The 22,416-nt window shown below is 41.4% G+C and overlaps 1 non-coding gene across 1 annotated transcript; it reads right to left on the bottom strand.

Moving 5' to 3' along the window:
- Positions 1-22,060: 22,060 nt before the first annotated feature.
- LOC121436354 lies at positions 22,061-22,206 on the bottom strand. Its single transcript, XR_005972689.1, has one exon. It is a non-coding gene; the product is annotated as a U4 spliceosomal RNA (small nuclear RNA).
- Positions 22,207-22,416: the final 210 nt, after the last annotated feature.

Genomic DNA, 22,416 nt, shown 5'->3' with positions numbered 1-22,416 from the left:
TAAACATCTGTGGGAACCGGGCAGGACAAAAACCCTAACAGCAAGCCGGCCCCGCTCATGTTACAGGCTTTAAGGTCTCATATATGCTCAAGCCACTCCCAGTGTCGCAGACTACTTCCTGTTGGTTGCCTGTGAGTCAAGATGTAAGAGCTCTCAGCTCCTTCTCCAGCACCGTGTCTGCCTACATGCTGCCTTGCTTCTCGCCATGACGATAATGGATGAAACCTCTGAAACCGTAAGAGAACCACAATTAAATGGTTTCCTTTATAAGAGTTGCTATGGTCATAGTGTCTCTATTTCCTGTTCTACAAACTTTAGAGGATAAACTCTTGGATTCTTATTTCTCATCTCAAATGAATGCCAACTTCTGAGCACACATCCACATAGTCCAGAAAATCTAGGTAATATTCATCTTCAACTCCATTAGATATGGGAGAATCCCAATTACTGAACTCAGAGTCCTTCTAGTGACATTTCTACTGGCTCTCATTCTTTCATATTTCTTAAGACACAGTCTGCCAGATGGAACCCATACCTAACACTGGTTGGGTGAGCAAGAACCTGAGACTGGATAGTCTAGCAACCTAGTGGTAAAACCAAATAATACTGTTCTAAACAAACAAAATACACAGCAATAAAATGACTCCTAATAACATTCTGCTATACTCATAGACCAGTGCCTTGCTCAGTCATCATCAGAGAAGCTTCTTTCTGTGGCAGGTGGGAACAAATACAGAGACCCTCAGCCAGACTTTACACACAGAGAGAGCTCTCAGCACACTCAGCCATAAATGGGATGTCTCCATCAAATCCCTCCCCTCAAGGTTCAACAAACACTGTGAAAAAGGAGGCAGAAATAGTCTAAGAGCCAGAGGGGATGGAAGACACCAAGAAATAAAGCACTCTAAGTCAGTATGATAAAAGCTCATATGAATTCACAGAGACAGAGACAGAAGAAGGCACAAGGCTTGTACAGATCTGTACCATGTCCTCTGTGTATACATTATGGCTTCCAGTTTAGTGTTTTTATGAGATTCCTGAATGTGTGAATGATTGAGTCTCTGGTCCTTGGGTCTTCTCTTGGGCCCTTTCTCTTCTGTTTGTTTTGTCCAATTCTGATGTGTTTTTGTTTTATCACATCACATCGTATTGTATCATATGACCATTAATTATCCCTTAAAAGTAATTTGTTTTCTAAGGAGAGACAGAAAAGGAGTGGATCCAGGTGGGAGGGGAGGTGGAGAGGAACCGGGAGGAGTAAAAGGAGGGGAAACCATAATTATGATATATGATGTGAGGAAAAAACTATTTTCAAAAAAGGAAAAAAAATAAAATCTTAGAGAGAGACAGAGAGAGAGAGAGAGAGAGAGAGAGAGAGAGAGAGGGAGAGAGAGAGAGAAAGAGAGAGAGACCAGAAGCACCAATGTGGAATATTTGCTTTGCTGAGAGAGTTGGTGCTGGTCATCTGGAGCTGAAGCACCAGCTGTGATTAAGAAAGAGACTCACGTCACTGAAGTGAAATCTTCTGGGAAATGTTTCCTCAGAGCCATCTCATAAAAGCTGTGATCGAGAGGGGCCAAGGCAGTAACTTGTGCTGGCAGAGAAATCTGGTAATGGTCTAAGGTTCTCTCAGGTGGTACTAGTTTTGAAGGCATGAGAGGTCATAGAGAGAAGCTGAGGTTCAGCACCAGGAAAGGCCACTGGCGAAAGCGCAGCCTCAGTTGCAGAGGAGACCCAGGGCTGAAGGAGTAATGGAGAGAAACTGAAGCTTGGCATCATGTGGCAGGTTCAGAGGCCCTGAAAAAAGCTCAAGAGAGGCTACTGATGAAGTTGAAGCAGAGACCCAGCATTTTGGAAATACCAATGCCATAGGACACAATACATGTGGAGTGGAGCCAGCTTGAACCTTGGAGACAAATTGTGGGTCCTTCAGATGACAAAGCAAAAGAAATGGAACCATTTCAAGACTCTGTGGAGCCCAAAGGATTATGGGTTGGTCCAAGACATCAAGCACTGAACTTTTTACACAGTCGAATTTTGACTTAACTTTGATTTGATTGTGAGTATGCCCTGATTCGTCCCTCTTGAAGTAAGAAAGTATTTAACTTATTTTTATTTTATTGGAGCCTGAAAGAGAATTTGGAATTTTATAGATATGTCTGGAATCTTAGACCTATCTAAATATCTAAAATATTTTCCAAATATTTTAAAGAGAATTTGAACTTTAAAAGAGACTTTGGATGTTTTAAAGGGACTGAAATTTTTATGTGTTTGAATTTTTAAAGATTGTGAGACTTTTAAAAGTTGGGACAATGTGTTTTAGGTTACCGTGTTGATATTAACATGAGTTCTTGGAGATATACAAGAAGGAAAGATTATTATTCAGTAGTGATGTGTTTGTGTGTCAAACTGACAAGTGGTCAATTGTCCTGGCTTGTTTTCAAAAAAGTTACCTGGGAAGAGGTACCTCAATTGATAAAGTGCCTTCATCAGATTGCCCATAGGCAAATCTGTCGTGCATCTTATTGATTAGTCATAGATGTGAGTGGGCCCAGCTCATGGGATTGTGATACTCCTGGGAAGGTGGTACTGAGACATATAAGAAGAGACAGAGCAAGCCATAAAAGACAAGACAGTTAGCAGTATTTCTCCATGGCCTCTGTTTCAGTTCTGTCTCCAAGTTCCTGTCTTGAGTTCCTGCCCTGACTTCCTTTAGTGATGGACCCTTTCCTTCGTTTTTGGTCATGGTATTCTATCATAGCAATAAAACCATAACTAAGGCACAAACAAAACCAAAACAACGTGAAAGTAGGAAAAGGGCTAGCTGGAGAGACGGTTCAGCAGTTAAGAGCAGGACCTGGGTTTGGTTCCCAGAACTAACACAGTGGCTTACAACTGTCTGTGACTACAATTCCAGGGGATCTGGCATTCTTTCCTGGCCTCCTTACATGCAAGCAAACACTCAGACACTTTTTTTAAGTTGGAGAGGAACTTGTTTAGAAGAAAGGGTTCAGTGGAAACAGAAAGGAGATGAGAATAATTGGAGGTAAAAATGACCAAGACGCATTGTATACACGTATGAAATTGCCTAACAAGAAAATACATTAAAAACAACAACAAAAGCCACCTTTTGCCTCAGAGAAAGCTTAAAGTAAGAAGATTCTAAAAGAGCAATGCTTACCATAGCTCTGGGAAACCCGGACACTGGAAAAGAACTACACTTTTAAAAATCCCACAAACAAACAGCAACAAAACAGACTTCTGATGGCTGCTGACACCTCAATGTGCAGAGACTCACTCCACCCAGCCTGAGAAAAGTTCGTCTCTGGAATAAAAGCTCTCCTTTCTGAGTCTTTCAAGTTTCTCAGAAAGATCAGGTTGCCCAAACCTGCAACCTGTTAAAAACTTAAACCATCTTCCTCTTAATTACAAAGGTAAGTTAGTTCCATGTCTAAATCAGTAGTTGTGACCTTAACTTTTTGTATTGGTTTGCTTGTTTTCCTCTTTTAGAAACCTGTGAAAGTTTTAAAATTGACTTGCCACAACTCTTTGGGAAGAGTCTCAATTGAGGAATTATTTAGAACATATTGGCCTGTGGGCATGTCTGTGAAGGAATTGTCTTGATTGTTAGTTGACACAGCCCACTGAGAGTAGCACTATTCCATAGGCTGGGTCCAGAGCTGTATGAGTGGAGAAAGGTAGGTGAGACCAAGCTGGCAGCATGTGTACCTTTGTTCCTCTCTGCTCTTCACTGGGAATGTGACGTGACAAGCTATTTGAGTTCTTGCCTTGGTTCCCCTTCAGGGATGAACTGTAACCTGGGATTTACAATCCCCAATAAACTCTCTCATTCTCCATGTTGCCTTTGGCCAGTATGTTTTATCACAGTAACGGGAATGAGATTGAAACACCACTCTTGATAGAATATATAGTCAGTGATTATAACCTCCTACCATTTTCCTTAGAATTTATTCCAACATTGAAATCCTGAAAATTAGTTTGTTTTACTTACATACTTAATATGTAACCTACTATATGTAGCTATATGTATTATTTTAATAGCCCAAGAGCTTTAGATCTTAAACTAAAAAATCAAGATAATGAAGACAGTTGTCTTATAAGACTTGATGGCTCTCTCTTTTTTTAATAATATTCTTCTATTTATTTATTATGTATACAACATTCTGTCTGTGTGTACGCCTGCAGGCCAGCAGAGGGCACCAGACCCCATTACAGATGGTTGTGAGCCACCATGTGGTTGCTGGGAATTGAACTCAGGACCTTTGGAAGAGCAGGCAATGCTCTTAACCTCTGAGCCATCTCTCCAGCCCTTGATGGCTCTTAAGATCTCATAGTGATACAAGGGGAACCTGTGTATATCAGTTTGCTTGCTGTTGCTATGACAAAACACCATGAAGAAGAGCAGCTCGGGAGGAAAGTTTACTTGATTTAGAGGTTATAATCTATCAGTGGGGAAAGCCAAGGTAGGAACTACAGCAGAGACTATGGAGAAATGCTGCTTCCTGTCTTGCTCCCCATGACTTGATCAGTTTGCTTTCTTATGCAGCCCAGGCCCACCTGCTTAGGGATGCTACCACTAAAAGTGGGCCGAATTCTCCTATGTCAACTAAAAATTAAGAAAATACCCCACTTCCCCCCTGGCCAATCTGATGGAGTAAATTCTTTAATTGGGGCTCCGTCCTTCCAAGGGGAGGGTTGTGTAAAATTGACGGCTGAAGCTAACTATGACACTATGCCATGACTAGACAGCTATGTATATATACCCAACAACTGAAGCAATAGAAAAATCAGTCCTCTAAGACTTACATACCCAAATTAATTCTGCATCTGGTTCTGCCTTTTATATCTTAACAATTTACTGACATATTTATTAGGTACCTTACATTTTTAAAAAGGCTCTGCTACTTTTGGTGCTAACCGGAGGCATAATAATACCCTATGTGCTTTATTATATATAATGTTTTAATATATTATATATATTTATTATACATATAATATTTTGATATCTCAAGTAATGGTTTCTTCTCTTCTAGAGTTCCACTGAATGATGACTCTCTGACCTACTGAGTCCAGACCTTCTCAAGTATTCTTTAGATCAGACAGACTGGAACTTTTGACCCCTGGATAGGTAGGGTCTACAAGCCCGTTCAGCATGAAAGAAACTATAGAAAATGAATCTTTAGCCTTCAGTGACTCTTTTTATTTCTTTTTATATATTAAAAAATATAAATTGCTGTTAGTGTTTTGCTTGCATGCATATCTGTATAAAGGTATCAGATCTACTGAAACTTAAGTTACAGACGGTCATGAGCTGCCATGTGGGTACTGGGAATTGAATCCGAGTCCTCTGGAAGAGAAGTCAGTGTTCTTAACTGCTAAACCATCTCTCCAGTTCCAATGACTCTTTTTACATACCTTTTTACATTTTCATTTATTTTGTGTTGACACATACATGTCATAAAACACACGTAGAGGTCAGACTATAGCATGTAGGAGCTGGTTCTCTCCTACTATGTGGGTCCCAGAGATCAAACTCAGGTCATCAGTATTAGTGGCAGGTGCTTTTCCTTACTAAGTCATAGTGCAATGTCCAGACTTCAAAAACTCTTAAAATTAAGACATTAAAATCTCAGAGGGAGAAATTTAGAAAGGACAGAAAAACAGTAAAAGAATTTTTAATCATATTTTTTCTATTTATTTATATGTATGGTGTTTTTTGTTTTATGTGCATGGGTATTTTGTCTTCATGTATGTGTGTGCCCCATGTGTGTCACTGATACCCTAGGAGGCCAGAAGGAGATGCTATATCTACTGGAACTGGAAATACAGATGGTTGTCATGTGGGTGCTAGGAGTCAATCCTGGGTCCTCTGGAAGAGCAGTCAATGCTCTAAACTACTGAGCTATCAAGACAGAGGAAATTAAGGGTACATGGGAAAAGAGAGATTAACTCTGGAGTTTGACTCTAGTCTCTCACCAGCTGAGAACCAAGAAATACAATATTTATTGCGAAGGTTGTTGACATACAGACAAAATTTCTTTAATATAAAGATATTTCCAAATAAGATATTTAAATAGCAAATTAATCAAGCATATGACCTAAGTCTATATGGCCTTTTCACTTTCCCAATTGCAATTTTGTAGAAATCTCACCAGAAATCACATTTACAGTAAAAGATGTCTTAACCTCCTTGTAATTTAACTACAAGGATAAAAACCACAGTTTTCTCTTTATCAGGTAGGAATACCAACCAAAGTACATCTGTAGTCATCTTGGAATCTCGCATCCCAAAAGGGAAAAAAAGAAAAAGAAAAGGTAGAGCTTTTCCAATTTTATTTTTGAGTATTTTGTCTCCATGTATATAAGTGTACCACATGCATGCGGTGCGCATGGAGGTCAGAAAAAGGTATCAAAGACCCTGGAACTGGTTGTGAGCCACCATGGGGGTTCTAGGAACCAAACCTCAGCTGCAGATCCTCTGTGGTCCCTCAGCCTCCCTTTGAATGGTAGCTTGAGAGGCTTTATGTGGCCGCCACTAAGACAGTTAAACACAGCTGACTCCTCTGAGAGGCTTGCATGCACTCTTACATGTGTCTTCTTTCCATGAGTACCTTTTTATTTTTAATTTTTTTAGACTTGGAAAATTTTTGTTTTATTTTGAGACAGGGTTTCTTTGTGTGGCCTTGGCTGTCCTAGAACTAGCTCTGTAGACCAGGCTGGCCTTGAACTCACAGAGATCCACCTGCCGCTGACTCCAAGTACTAGAACTAAAGGTGTGCTGATATTTTAAAACATTTAAATGTGATGTCCCCATCAAATCCTTGCTCTCAAGGCTCACGGAATTCTGCAAAAGAGGAGAAGGAAAGATTCTAAGAGTCAGAGGGGATGGAGGACACCAAGGCAACAAGGCCCTCTAGATACAACAGGACAGATACACACATGAACTCACAGAAACTGTGGCAGCATGAGCAGGGCCTGCATGGGTCTAAGCCGGATGGGGCCCCAGTGCTAAGAGGGGAAGTAGACACTTCCCTAACCCAGTATCTCTAATTGAAAACCACTCCCAAAGGGAAAATGAGTTTTCTCCAACTGAGTCTCTCACTGGATATATGAACCACAATTTAAGGGCAGGCCCCATGCCCTTGGAGGTTGGGCTTTTTTCCTACAATGCTTTGTCTAGGCATTTTTTTTTAAACCTTACAGATCTTTTGCTCATATATTATGGTTCCTCATTTTGTTTGTATGGGTTTTCTCTGTGTGTGAATGTGTAAAGTTCAGTGTCTATATGTGTTTCCTGTGCTTTTTCTTTGGCTATTTTTTCCTTTGTTTGTTTGTTTTGTCCTACTCTGATTTGGTTTTTATCTTATTATTATGTCTTAGATACCTATTTATCGTCTAATGAGAAAGAGAGAAAGAAAGGGTGCGGGTTTGGATGGGTGGGAAAGTGGGGAAGACCTCGGAGGGGTTGGGAAATCAATTGTATAAAAAATCTATTTTCAATTTAAAAATTAATTTAGAATTTTCAAATGGGTGCAGAGCTTACAGAGGGTAGAAGAGGGCACAGGATCCCCTGGAAATAGAGCTACAGATGGCTTTGAGCTGCCATTTGGTTGCTGAACCAGGATTCTCTGGAAGATTAGCCAGTACTCTTAATCACTGAATCATCTCTCCAGCTCTAGTCATTTATGTTTAATAAACTATAACAGTGCTTCCCACTAGCTCATCCCGAACTCTGTTTCTATGGTGAAATCAAGGATCTACCTTTACTTGAGTGCAGGCCCCTAAAAGATCAAGGGACAACTTCAGGCTCCTAGCTGCAATTCTGGACTACTACTGCTGAGCCACCACCGACAATCTTGGTAGCTGAAGCATTAGTCAGTACTACTAGACAAGTGTTTGGGGGTTAGATGTACTGACTGCTTAATAGGAATTCCTTCTCAGAGTGTCACCAGTGAGCCAGATATCCCCGTCTGTGGTAGAGAGCCCCAAACCAAAGGGTAACTTAGATGCAGGGCAATTGACCACACTTCCTATATCAGATGTTCAGTTCCTTCCAGGCAGGATCCGAGACTCTTGCACACAATAAGGTCATATACCTCTGACATGTCTGTTATGGCCACAGTACCCAAAGTCAGTCAGAATGTGCGGCTGTGAGGGAACATTGTCTTTGAAGTGTGTATGTAATCATCCGGGTCCCCAAAGACTTAGGTAGCTCTGCCCCTTAAGATTTGCCACCTGCAACACAGGTAGCCTCTTTGGGGCTAGTTCTACTCCATGCCCACAGCTCTTCTTGAGAGAAGTCTCATAGTCCTGGCATCTCCAATGTCCTTGGGTCTCCACTGCAAATAAGGCTTCACCTTCACACAGTCATACAGTCATCTCTCAGGGCCTCCTTGCATGGACTACAAGCACAGATTGAATGCTTGGTCTTAGCTTTCCTCCATAACTCTCTTAATCCTGAATCCCTCACACCTTCAATTCCTGCTAGCTGGATGAAACTACCAAGTTCTTCTGTCATCTTGGGATGGAGCCTGGCCCTCCTGGACCACAGTTACATCAGTTTCTGTGTGCTGTCCCTGCACACTCTCACATTCCCACAAGCAGCTGATTTTGAGGAACAAGGAACCCTTGCAGCTTATGGTTTCTTCCTTTAAACGGATTCAGGTCTTTACAAGATGGAGCTCTCTAGGTTTGGGGGTTTGCCCAGGACATCTTTCCTGTTGACCCAGTACAGTGCAGGGGGTTTGCTTTAAGTAGTGCTGATATCTTTAACAATTGTAACTGCTTTCTCAGCACCATGAACTCTTGTTCTGAGTTTTCCACTGTCAAATAAACTAGTCCACTATCTTTAAATTAAACTTCACTCAAGTCATCAGGATATGGACCAGATGAAGCTAGATTCTTGGCCAAAACCAATCACACAAATGGCTCCTATGCCAGTTCCTGCTAAGAGTCCTGCTTTTTCCGCAACCTTGGGCTGCATCTCCACTGTTTACATTGATCTCAGCATTCTTGTCCACCAAGATTCCCCTAGAATGGTCCACTAAGCTCTGTTTACAGAATTAAAGAACTTTTCTAACCCAGAGTTCCAAACTTTTCCATCGTCCAGAAACAAACCATTCTAGTGACTTATGACAGTTGGGTTTAGCACAGCAATGTCCCCACTTCTTGTCACCATTTTTTTTTGTTGCTGTCTGTGATAAGATATCCTGACCAAAGAAACTTAAGGGAGAAAAGGAGACTAGGGATGTGGTATAATACTTGCCCAGCATCCACAAAGTCCCAGGTTAGATACACAGCTCCATATAAAAACAGTAAGTTGTAGCACAGGGCCCCAATTTCCAGCACTAAAGAAGTGTAGACAGGCAGATTTCACCAAGAAGACACACTCATAATTAAGCAGTCCTGATCTAGGTATGAGTTCAGGGATCATTATCTTAGCTCCAACCTCACAACGTGTGTGGCAGGTTGTTGCTGGCTGGTTGTTTTTTTTCTTATTCTTTGAGGGGGGGCTGCTGCCCAGCTCCCAAATAATTTCACACAAAGGCTTATTATTACTTAAAATGCCCAGTCTTAGCTTGGCTTGTTTCTAACCAGTTTTTATTAAATTATTCCATCTATCTTTTTCCTCTAGGCTTTTATCTTTCTCTATTTCTGCATACCTTTTCTTCTTCCTTACTCTGTTGTTGGTTAGGTAACTGGGTGGCTGGCTCCTGGAGTCTTTCTCTCCTCCTTTTCTTGCTCCTTAATCTCCTTTGATCTTTTTCTCCTATTCATCCTCTTTGCCTGCCAGCCCCACCTATCTTTTCCCCTGCCTTGCTATTGGCTGTTCAGCTCTTCATTAGACCAATCAGGTATTTTAAACAGGCAAAGTAACACAGCTTCACAGAGTTAAACAAATACAACATAAAAGAATGCAACACATCTTTGCATCATTAAAAAAATGTTCCACAGCATAAAAAATGCAACACATCTTAAAACAATACATTATTAAATTATTAATAATAATTCTACAACAGTGGTTTAAAAGAAAATGATCTCCAAAGGTAGTGGCACTATTATGAGGTATGGTTTTGTTGGAGTAGATATAACCTTGTTGGAGGCGGAGGAAGTATATTTCTTTCAAACCACAACATTTCACTCCCTGGCCCCCAAAGACTTGAAGGAACACATCACAAAGCAAAAAATGCATTCAGTCCCAACTTCAAAAGTCCCCATAGTCTATATCAGTCTCAAACTTATTTAAAAGTCTAAAGTTCAAAGTCTCTTCTGAGATTCATGCAATTTCTTAACTGAATCCCCTGTAAACTCAAAAAACCTGATCAATACTTCCAACATATAATGTCACAGGATATACATAACTGTCAGGAGTGTTTATCATGAGCTATTGTGGGCCATGATGTAATTACAGCTTACAGCAATTGATAATTCAGATGTCAACCTGATGTGGGGTTTCCCTCTGTATTCTGTGATTACCATTAATAAAGAAACTTGTTTGGACCTATAGCAGGGCAAAACTTAGATAGGCAGGAAAGATGGAACTAAATGCTGGGAGAAAGAAGGGTGGGTCAGAGAGAAGCCATGGAGTCCCCGGAGATAGATGCTAAAAACTTACCCAGGAAGTCACAGCCACGTGGCAATATACAGATTAATAAAAATGGGTTAAATTAATATAAGAGTTAGCCAATAAAAAGCTAGAGCTAATGGGCCAAGCAGTGATTTAATTAATATGGTTTCTGTGTAATTATTTTGGGTCTAAGCTAGCCAGGTGGCCGGAAACCAACAAGCAGCCCTCCTCCAACAGTCAACCCACCTCCTCCAATAAGTCAACTTATTCTTAGATGGAGGAACCCTGCCAAGCAGGGTCTGCAGGGACACCGACGCTGAAAACTATTGCTTTCATCGTAATCTTGCTTGTGCGATAACAGCTGTGATATCTCCCTATTACCATGCATTTTTATGCAATGTGTATATGTAATCTCATGATAGCATCTCAGCCTTGTGGGCACATATATCTGTGGGTGGTTAGGAAGATGAATTTTCATTTAGCTATTTAGTTTTGATTATAGAATCTATGCTGGGGCATGCTTCATAACTGGGTCTATTTGTCCCACAAGGACTGTGGACACTTAACAGCCTGCCTTGTTCTTTTGCTCAGATTAACTGCTCACAGTTAGCTCACTTTCATCTCAAAGCAAGTTTAAACTAGACTAAAGACTTTTTGTAAATAGATCATAAGTTTAAAACCTTACAGCTATGTACAGGGCCAGAGTCACAGATGTCCAACCAACATTACTACACAAAGCACCCTAAGAGAAGCATGCCAGTTCTTCACTTGCCAGCCTACTAACAATAGACCTGCATCTGAAACTTTGTCACTGGGCACTGTGCCCACTCCCATCTGGTTATAGTTTTACTCCTGAAATCTTGAAACACTTGTGTAGCCATGGCAATGGCTCAACTCCTTATGGCTTATCCTAGGAATGTGACTTTGACCAGTGAGAGGTAATTCTTGTAATTTCTATATCACTTCAAGGTTCTTGGAAGAAAAAAGATTTTTGAAGTTAGAGAGAAGAAGCTGGAAGAAGCAGCTAGGGGGAATGAAGAGGTAGGACAGACTAGAAGCAGAACAATAAAGAAACTGAATTAGAAAAGCACTGTATGAGAGATTCATTTGTTCTCAGACATCCGTATCCTTCACTGGCTGCTGCTTCCTCTCTGAACCCTGAGAGGGTCTCGGGGCTGTCCCCCAAACGCTCTCATTACATATTATTCCAAAACATAGGAAGGGAGTATAATGAGGAAATATTGGACCAAAGCAAGACCAAAAACCAGCTGGGCAAACTGCAAACTCTGCATCTCCATGTCTGATGTTAAAATGCTTTTCAGATCTCTAATTCCTTTCAGCTTTGTTGACTGCAACATAGTTCTTTCTCTTGGGGCAGGTGCCACTCCCTGATAGCAGCTGTCCTTGGCAGGTATCCCAAGGCTCTGGCATCACTAACATCATGGGATCTTCAAGACAATCCAGGCTTCACCTTCACAGCTCACACAACAGTCTCTTTAGGCCTCTGTTTAGGGACACTCCTGAAACATGCCTGGCCTCAGTGATTTTCCTTAGTCATAGAGGAAAGCTTCATAATGCCTTTTTTCTATCTTTGAAGCCAGAACCTCATTGGCCAAAGCTACTAAGTTCTGCTGCTTACTGGGGGCTGGAACATGGCCCCCTTGTTCACTAACATCTTTACCAGCTTTCTGGTTTTGATAGTTTCCTTCACTGCCTAATCTTGGCTGTTCTGAACTTGCTCTGTAGACTGGGCTGGTCTTGAACTCAGAGATCTCCCAATTACTCCTTCACCAGCTTTCTGTTTCCAAGTTTCCTTCACTGCTTAAGCCTGACTGTTCTGGAACTTGCTCCGTAGACCAAGTTGGTGATGGTGGCCATATTGGAGGAGCTGTAGTCAGCAATAGAGCTTATGGGATACAATCCACCAGATAGCTATGATGGGTGCACCATGGAGAGGCAAAGCCTCAGAGGGTTTATCCCCAGAAAGCCCCTTGCTTTTCTGCCCTTTCTCCTGCTTGCTGCTATTGTGTTCGTACTGTACTTGGTATGATGTGGTTACTGTGTGAAGGAGTCCCACTGTATCTAATATAATTAAAGTCAGTTGCCCAGTGATGATTTGTTTTATAAGAGCAATGATGCTTAGTTGGATCAACGACTTAAAGATAGTTAGGTAGTTAGGACAGTTAGTAAAGATGATTAGGGGAAAGGTTTAGGTAATTCTGGCAATTGGGCCAATAAGAAATATGAGAAAGACAAAAATAAGGATAGAAGTTATTCCCCTTTAGCAAGATGTAAAACTTACTGAGGACAGAAAATAAGAACAAAGGAGTTTCATGCATTCTAGACCCATGAATTCTTCCTGTGAAAAAAACAGGCTGATGGGAAAAGAAAGCAATTATGTCCCTACCACCCACGGTTAGGTCTGAGTTCCTTAGTCGTGTAACTTACAAAATTAATCACATGTTTTGGTATGCATCTTAAAAAAACAAACTCGTGAAAAGAAATGAAATGACCCTAGTATGTGTAAAGAAAAAAGAAAACTAGATGGTTAGCTAGACCACTTGTAGAGTAGAAATAGAGGGAGTGCACTAGAGCCACAAACAGCTGCCTGCTAGTATAAGGGACTGACAAAATGTGCTTGACTTGCTTAAAACGTAATAATTAATAATAAAAGAATCATTCTTTGGGATGAAGATGTGATGGTGGGAAAATTAATGCAAAGGAAAATGTTTAACTACTTGTGGGCTTCCAAGAAAAGCATGTGACTTGTGATCATAATGTGATTTCATCCTGTGTAAAGATTTTGTTTTTGGAAAATACATAACTTGTGGTTGTGAGGTAATCTTTTCTTGCATAGAAATTTTTGTCTTAGGTAGTATAAAAGGAATAAAAGAAAAATAAAATGAAGAATTAAGCTTTGCCCCCTCAGATAAATTTTCCATGTGCGTGTTTAGTAGTTACCAATCCACATCTCCTCTCTAGTTTCTCTGACCTGCTGAGCGGACTTCAACAGGCTGGCCTCAGACTCAGAGATCTGCTCACCTCTGCCTTTCCAGTGCTGGGATTAAAGACATGCACCACTACACCTGGCTCCAAACTTGTCTTTAATTCCTTTTCACAAATTGGAAAGTAGTCTGGATGGGCTCTGGCCCCGAGGTTCCCCACTCCCTTCATTCCACTTCTGCATCTGTTTGTCTCCTTGAGCACAGGACCTAGCTCCACTTCACTCCATTCCTGGTGCTCCTTTTCTCCTCAAATTATTCCATAGCTTGTATTTTTTTCTTGCTCAGATTGCTCCTTTTTTATTATAAGTCTTCATTAGACTAACCACTAATAACCACACGACAGAGTCTATACTAGATTTCCTCTGCCAATGGAATTAATCCAAAACTCTTCACTTGAGCCTCAGGCAGACTCTTGGAACAAGGGTAAAAGGCAGCCACATTTTTCACCAAAATATCACAAGAATGATCTATAGTCCATGTATTAATAATTATTTAATTCCCCTTTGAAACCTTTAGAGTTAGCCCCCACCCCAGCCCCTAGTTCAAATCACCCTCAGTAGCACTGCCTTCCATGCTCCTATTAGTATGGCCTATTAAGCTGCTCTTAAGTGTTCAACTGCTTTTCTAATCCTCAGTACCAAGGTTCATATTTCTTCAAACAAGAGCATGGTCAGGCCTTATCACAACAATACCCCAGTCTCTGGTATCAACTTCTGTCTTAGGGTTTCTAGGAGACACTATGACCATTGCAACTCTTATAAAGGAAAAACATTTAACTGGGGTGTCTTACATTTTCAGACGTTAGTCCATTATCATCATGGTGCGATGTGGTGTGTAGGCAGACATAGTGCTGGAGCAGCTGAGAGTCCTTACATCTTGATATGCAGGCAACAGGAAATGGTCTGTCCCACTAGCAGTAGCTTCAGCATAAGAGACCTCAAAGTCCACCCCTACAGCAACTCACTTCCTCCAACAAGGCCACACCTACTCCAACAAAGTCACACCTCCTAATAGTGCCATTCCCTTTGGGGACCATTTTCTTTCAAACTACCACAGTGTCATTGTGGGGATGAGCTTTGAGGTCTCCAATGCTCAAGCTATATGAATAAAGTTGTAGTACACTTTCCTGTGGATCAAGATGTAGAACTCTCAACTCCTTCTCTGGCACCATGTCTGCCTGTACACTGCCCTGCCTCCCACCATGATGATAAGGGACTAAACCTCTGGAACTGTAAGCAGCCCCAATTTGTGTTTTCCTTTATAAGAGTTGCTATGGTGGGGCTGGAGAGATGGCTCAGAGGTTAGGAGAACTGACTGCTGTTCTGGAGGTCCTGAGTTCAATTCCCAGCAACCACATGATGGCTCACACCCATCTATAATGAGATCTGGTGCCCAGAACACTATATACATAATAAATAAATTTTTTTTAAAAAAAGAGTTGCTATGGTGATGGTGTCTCCTCACAGCAGTAGACACCCCAACGAAGACAAAGTGATATGAAAACATACCTTCCTTCAGATCACGCACAGGTTCTTCAGCAATGCCAACTCCAGGGTTTCTAAATTCATTAGTTGCACTATGGGTACAGGAGTACCATCTCTACAGCACACGAGAACTTCTGGCCTGACTTTTCCACACACAAGTAACTCAAAGCTTCCACCTCAAAGGCTGGAAAGCAGTTGAAGCTGTTAGGATTTTGAATTGCAATCCATCCTAGAATTTGATTTTGACTTCATGGCACTGAGGCTCAAATCTAGGACCTCATCTATGCTAAGTGAGCTCTCTGATGTAAGCCACATCCCCACTGTCAGGTCCAAAGCCACCCTCTCTCCAAACAGCAGTGCTGCTGACATTGTCCTAAACAGAAGGAAGATGTCCAGGTAAACAGAAGGATCATTGCCAGGTAAACAAGCCTAAAGGTGGGTTCCTCTTAACCTTCCCCCAGAGGTAAACTACCTCAGGCAGGGGCACCTCATCCAAATCAATCCCCACAGCCTGTGTCAACCCAGATCCCTGTCCTGCTTACTGTCATGTAATGTCTGTTTGCTTTTCTGCCATTTTTCTCTTCTCTCTGCCCTCCACAAGAGATGGCCTTGGCAGTTTGAATCCCCAATAAATCTTTCTGAACAGAGTGGTCGAGTTGGGCAGTTTCTCTGTGCCATTGCTTATACCCAGAACTTCCAGGATTTTAATGAAGAGAAATAAAAAAATGTGTTTCAATTATTTCAACTACTATTTGAGGTATACTATATAGCTTCAAGATCAAGTGAGATTTGCAAGACCACTATCAGATATAGAGAACCAGTTTTTTTTTTATTTCACATCATATAAACAGTGAAGAAAAGTGTGGACTTCCCCATCCCAGTGGCAGAAGTGATTATTTCTAGGTGATGGACAAGTCCAAACCACTGAGAGGTTACAGATTCGCATCTAGTTCCCTTCAGCAGTAACTAGCTTTTCACAATCCAGTTCAATCCTTTGATGATTATAATGTTTAAAGGAGAATGTGGTTAGTTAAAGAAAATCTACACGGCTTACCTTCATGATCCTGTTAGACAATCAGTCCAAAGCAGTACCTTTTCAGTTCTTGGTGTCAGGGAAAGGGCTCTCATATAAAACTCCCTTATGTCTGCTGCCCAGGTGAACCTAAAAACCACAAGCGAGAGACCCAGAAATATCATAACCTGCCAGAGATTTCACTTTACAGAGTGAGCACAGAGATTAAATAGCATAGGAGAAGATTTTAACTGTATTTAGTAGAGAAAGAACCCTAAATAAATGTTATTGTTTAAGCCACAGTACTTTCCTGCATACTCTTCAGAGCCAATGATTAACTGGTCTTTGGTGAACAGTGATGATAAGAAGTAACCCAGGAAGCCCTGCAAAGAAAGCACAGGATTGCAAGTGGGTGAAGAAATTGTCTCAGTTTTCTCATCGGGTAGCTCCCAAAGTGTGCGTGAGATGATCTGACACCTATTAATCTAAGGTACTAATCCCTGTTAGAAGGAAGAATTCGCTGATTTCTATGAATTTTACAAGAGGAAGAAATATGCATAATTAATCAGTCCTGATCTAGGTTTGGGGCTCAGCGACCATTGTCTTAGCTCCAGTCCCATCAGGTACCACCACCAGCCTTCCTAACACACCTTACAAATAACTAAAACTATTAGGCGTTCATTAGCATCTCGAAGCTTCCTTGAGAATGCAAATTTCTCTTGGGTTAAATATTTTACACCCATGTTATTATGGAATTTTTCTTTTCTTGAGACAAGGTCTCATAGTGTCTGGGCTAGACTTAAACTACTTAGCACAGAATTATCTTAAACTTCTAATCCTCCTGTTTCTACCTCTTGAGTGTAGGTATTACAGGTGTGTATATACCACTACACACAGTTTTTTGTTTTGTTTTGTTTTGTTTGTTCAGCATGGTGGAATATCAAACCCAGGACTTCCTACAAGTTAGGTAAGCATTCTACTAACTGAGCTACATCTCCAACCCTACAGATTTCTTTTTTAGACAGGGTCTCATTGTGTAGCACTGGCTGTCCTGGAACTCACTAAGTATTCATAGAGATCAGTCTGCCTCTGTCTCCTGAGTACTGGCATTAAAGACCTTTGCCATCATTCATGCCTGGCCCTACTGTAGATTTCTTATACTACTAGTTCTTTCTTCGATGCTTATTTCATTTTAAAAGATTTATTTATTTCTTTTATTGTATGAGTGCTCTATCTGCTTGTATACCTTTAGGCCAGAAGAGGGCACCAAATCCCACTACAGATGGTTATAAGTCACCATGTGGTTGCTGGGAATCGAACTTAGAACCTCTGAAAGGGCAGCCAGTACTCTTAACCACTGAGTTATCTTCCCTATTTCATTTTTAGGATGTGATATATATTCATAAGATTTGAATAATACAAATAGGGTCAAAGGATTATTGTTATTTATGAATCTGTACACACATTGTATTTCTATCACTAGTTTGCAAGCTAATAAGCACCTGAGGGACCAACATTTTTTGCCATTCCCAGAACTAAGATGCCATGCCATCTGAAAGAACAACAACAGTTTGTTGATTGAATAAATGAATGATTTAAAAAAAATGAAACTGCTTTCTCTGTGTGAACCTGACTGTTGTGAAGTACTTTAAAGATTTATGTTTAGTTATATGTGCATGTTTTTGTGTGTGCATGTGTGCAGCTGCCTATGGAGATCAGAAGAGGGCAGAAGATCCTTTGGAGCTGGAGGTTCAGGAGGTTGTGAGCCACCAGATGTGGGCAGTAGGTCCTATATTCCAATCCTGTGCATTATCAGTAAACCGTCAACCACAAAGCCCCCATTCTAGCCCCATGATGACTAATTACAAATGGACAGAGCTACAGGGTTGCTGCCTGAACTAAGAGACTGGTAGGTAGGCTACTGCCACTTGTTTTGATCCTTTAAAATTCTTTAAATATTTTTAAATAGGCTTCATCTATCTGTCTGTCTATCTATCTATCTATCTATCTATCATCTATCATCTATCTATCAATCATCTATCTATCAATTATCTATCTATCATCTATCTATCTATCTATCTATCTATCTATCATCTATCTATCAATCATCTATCTATCAATTATCTATCTATCATCTATCTATTATCTATCTATCTATCTATCTATCATCTATCTATCTATCTATCTATCTATCTATCTATCTATCTGGGTGTGTGCATGCAAACACCTCAGTGTGCATGTGGAAGTCAGAGGACAACTTGTCAGAACATTTTTTTCTTCAACTGTGTGGGTTCTGGAACTCCAACTCAGGCTGTCAGGCTTGGCAGCAGGAGTCATCCCTTACTGAGGCCCTTACAGTTCTGGCTGTCAATCATTTTCCTTCATGGCATTGATGGGTGTGATGGGGATGAAATAAATACTCCTCTTAAGGTGAAGACTTTTTCGATTTTACTTTAAAATATTTCCTGTATTTAAAAATGAAAAAAATAGCAGAAACTATATGGATAGCACACATCTATAGTCTAATTGGATAACAAATGGAGGAGGGGGAGTTATAGTAACCCAAGGCTCTATGTTAAGTAAATAGACTTAATATGATCACTTTTTCCTCTTGACTATATCTTGAGTTTATCGCTCTTAGTGGGATTAACTTGTAAATTTTTAAGATTATTTTTACTTTTTTATTTTTTGGTTTCAAGACAGGGTTTCTCTGTATAGCCCTAACTGTCCTGGAACTCATTCTGTAGACCGGGCTGACCTTGAACTCAGAAAATCTCCTGTTTCTGTCTTCCAAGTGCTGGGATTAAAGGCGTGAGCCACCACCACCCAGTAATTTGTGAAATTCTTAAAACCTAGAGTTTATGAAATGGTTTTGCTATCTAAACAGTGCCAGGAACTAATTACAATTTTTCATGATTTCTTATCTTTCCAATACTATCTATACTATCTAAATGGATATGCGTAGGTGGGGGCTGCGCATTCATCCGGACCCGAATAACCACACAGAAACCATATTAATTACAACAATTTGGCCACTAGCTTCTTATTAACTGATGGGGAAGTCCAATCACATTTTGTTTAGGGTGTGTTCCCCTGAGGCCAAGTGAAAAAGATAAAAACATCCAGGTTCCTCTTCTTTGTTCCCTGCGCTCCTGGTCACTGGAACCCTGGTTTTGTAAGGTCCCTTTTTTCTGTTTATTAAAACTAAATCTATTACATTAAGCTGGTCTGGTTAATTCTAACATATTGATCGACCACGCCCCTTCAATTAACTAACTGTTACATCTTAAATTAACCATTTTCTATTAATCTGTGTATCGCCAGAAGACTATGGCTTACCAGTAAGGTTCTAATGTCCTTCTTCAGCAGCAACGTGGCTTCTCTAAGATTCGGCCCACTTTCTCTCTTTATCTCTGTTCCGATTTCCAGTCTGGTTTTACTCTGCTAGGCCACTGGCCAAAATAGCTTTAATCATTAGCCAATGAAACAGAAGAACATCGCACAGCGGATATGAGACCTATCTAGGCTAGGAACAGGCAGAGCATAGTCCAAAAATTAAAGAACGTCTTCAGGTAGTCACTTCCACTCTAGGAAGTGGGTGGTCTAGAGTGGAATAAGGTCTTAACAGTATACAAAAGAGGACAAGCATACTTGTAATTACAACTGAGTGGAGTTCTCAAACTCAATAAAGGTTTAATCCATAAGGAACCAATACAAACAAGAATAGGCAGCAAGGTCAACAGCGCATAGAAAGATAAAACAGCCAGTCAAGTGGTTGAATTGAGGGACATAATGGGATGTTCTAAATCTCTGGGAAAATAAAATGGACTGCCGGTTAATGTGGATTAGGGCTTCTATAAGGCATTAAGATATTAAAACCTTGGTTCTCAACCTTCCAAAGGCTTTAATATAGCTTCTCATGCTGTGGTGATCCTCAACCATAAAATCATTTTTGTTGCTACTTCCTAACTGTAATTTTGCTACTGCTATAAATTGTGATGTAAATATCTGTGTTTTTCAATGGCCTTAGGTGACCCCCCTGGGAAAGGATCGTTCAACCCCCAGGTTAAGAACCACAGCTTTGTCCATCTTCTGGGAATCAGAGTTCAGACAGGCATTCTGAGTAATGAAGATAAAGTCACAAGTGACAAAGTTGGTCAAACTCACAATTTAAACCCACTAAAAATAACAGAAGTCAGCAGCAGAGAGTTGACTTAGGAGGTAACGGTGTTTGCCGTGTGTCAATGCAAGCCTCAAGACCTAAGTTCAATACCTATAACCCAAGTAAAGGTAGGAGAAAACTGATTCCATAAAGTCATCCTCTGACTCAACATCCGTGCTCCACATCTTCTGTGCCTGCCTGCCTGTCTACCTACACACACACACACACACACACACACACACACACACACACACACGTACGCACACACACGCACGCACGGGTGCACAATAGAAGCCAAATTTTTGTGATGAAGAGTTTAAAAAATAAATAACAACATAAACTGATATGAAATATTCTACAGGAGTACTCTTGGGCACACCACAGTCATGGCCAGGAACCCTTAAAAGAATCATGTAACTGCTGGGCGGTGGTGGTGCACACCATTAATCCCAGGACTGATGAGGCAGAGGCAGGCGGGTCTCTGGAGTTCGAGGTCAGCCTGGTCTACAAAGCAAGTTCCAGGGCAGCCAGAGCTACGTAGTGAAATCCTGTCTCAAAATAAAATAAAATATAAAATACAATAAAATCACATAACCTTCCAGAAAGCCTGGAAAAAAAAAAGCTTCTGGTCGCATGCCTTTGGGGTTCTCTGTGCGTCCCTCGCCCAGTAAAACTTGATGATGATGTAGAAACCGGGATCACCTGCAGCGTTTGGGAAGACCCGGATTGTACACAGAAGGTCAAGCTGGGAGTGAAAGACCCTCAGAGAGGACCTTTTCCTCCAATGAAGTCCCCAGAACCAGGACACTCCGAGTCCAGACCACTGGATGCAATTAGCAAGAGGTTTATTAAGTAAACACAGGTACCTGCGGGTGGCAAAGTCTTCTGGAGGACTTGCACGCCTGCAGACTGGGGGAAGGTCTTTTTATAGGAAAGAGGGTAGCAGAAGCAGATTACAGAAGCAAATGCGTGGTTAGTGGTCGGTTGGAATGGGGCAAAGGGAATAAGTGGTTTTTCCTTTCCCAGCACAGGTGTATGGCAACAGACATCCTGTCATATAGATGTTTTTATCTTATATCCTGCTTTACAGATTGTCCTATTTTATAGATAGATATCTTGCTTTGCAGCCAGGGACCCTGACCTCATTCTGCACTTACATTTGTTCGTCAAAAGCCTTGTGAAATGATGTTACAGCAGCTAAGCTGGGATCTTTCATAGGGGGAATTGTTTCTTTTGTGAACTGCTGATATTCTAAGTTTGGCACATATGCTGGCTATAGGCATCCTGTTTCCCTAAGCAAACGGGATGTTCTCATGAGAGCCGGCTAGCTGCAGGTCCTGAGAGGGTCCTGAGGGTGTCAAATGAACAGGATGTTCTCATGAGAGCAGGCCAGTTGCGGGTTCTGGGGGTGTGTGTGTCCAGAGGGTCTTTCAGGGAGAACTCTGTGAACAGAGAGAGAATGCCGTGGGAGGCCAAGACGTGAACGTGAGGAGTGCAGCCGGCTAGGGGTCACTCTGGCTCACTGCCAGCCAGCTCTAGACCCGTGCCCCTCAGACGGACCACGCATGGCCGCCTTGTCCGTCCTTCCTTCGGTCAGTTTCTACCACAGGGCAGGCAGCCTAGGCTATCGGTCTCTCTCAGTGCTTGCAGCGGCCAAATCCGATTTTCCTCAGCCTAGTACTGGGGCTGGAGAAATACTACAAACAAGAAGCAAGGTTGGGTTCCCGGAACCGGCACGCACCTGTTGCAGGGGCAGGGTCCAATCTTCCACAGGCCTGCAGACCCTCCCTTCAGAGCGGGTATTTGAGTTTATATTTCTACTCCAGTCTCACTGCCCGATACAAGAGTCTAAAGTTGCAAGTCGTCCCGGCGGGGTATTAGGAAAAGTTTTCAATTAGCAATAATCGCGCCTCGGATAAACCTCATTGGCTACGTTACTGCCACTGCACAAAGCTATCTCAAGGTCCAAATCAGGAGCAGAAAGAGAGAGAACATGAGCAAGGAACTCAGGACTGCAAGGGGTGCACCCACACATGGAGACAATGGGGATGTTCTATTGGGAACCCACTAAGGCCAGCTGGCCTGGGTCTGAAAAAGCATGGGATAAAACCGGACTAGCTGAACATAGTGGACAATGAGGACTACTGAGAACTCAATAACAATGG

Source organism: Microtus oregoni, unplaced genomic scaffold (genome assembly GCF_018167655.1).
Source record: "Microtus oregoni isolate MIOR12 unplaced genomic scaffold, Mior012 000048F_ref0000485, whole genome shotgun sequence".
NCBI lineage: Eukaryota > Metazoa > Chordata > Mammalia > Rodentia > Cricetidae > Microtus > Microtus oregoni.
The sequence above is the reverse complement of the archived record's forward strand: the minus strand, read 5'-3'. Positions and strand labels throughout refer to the sequence as shown.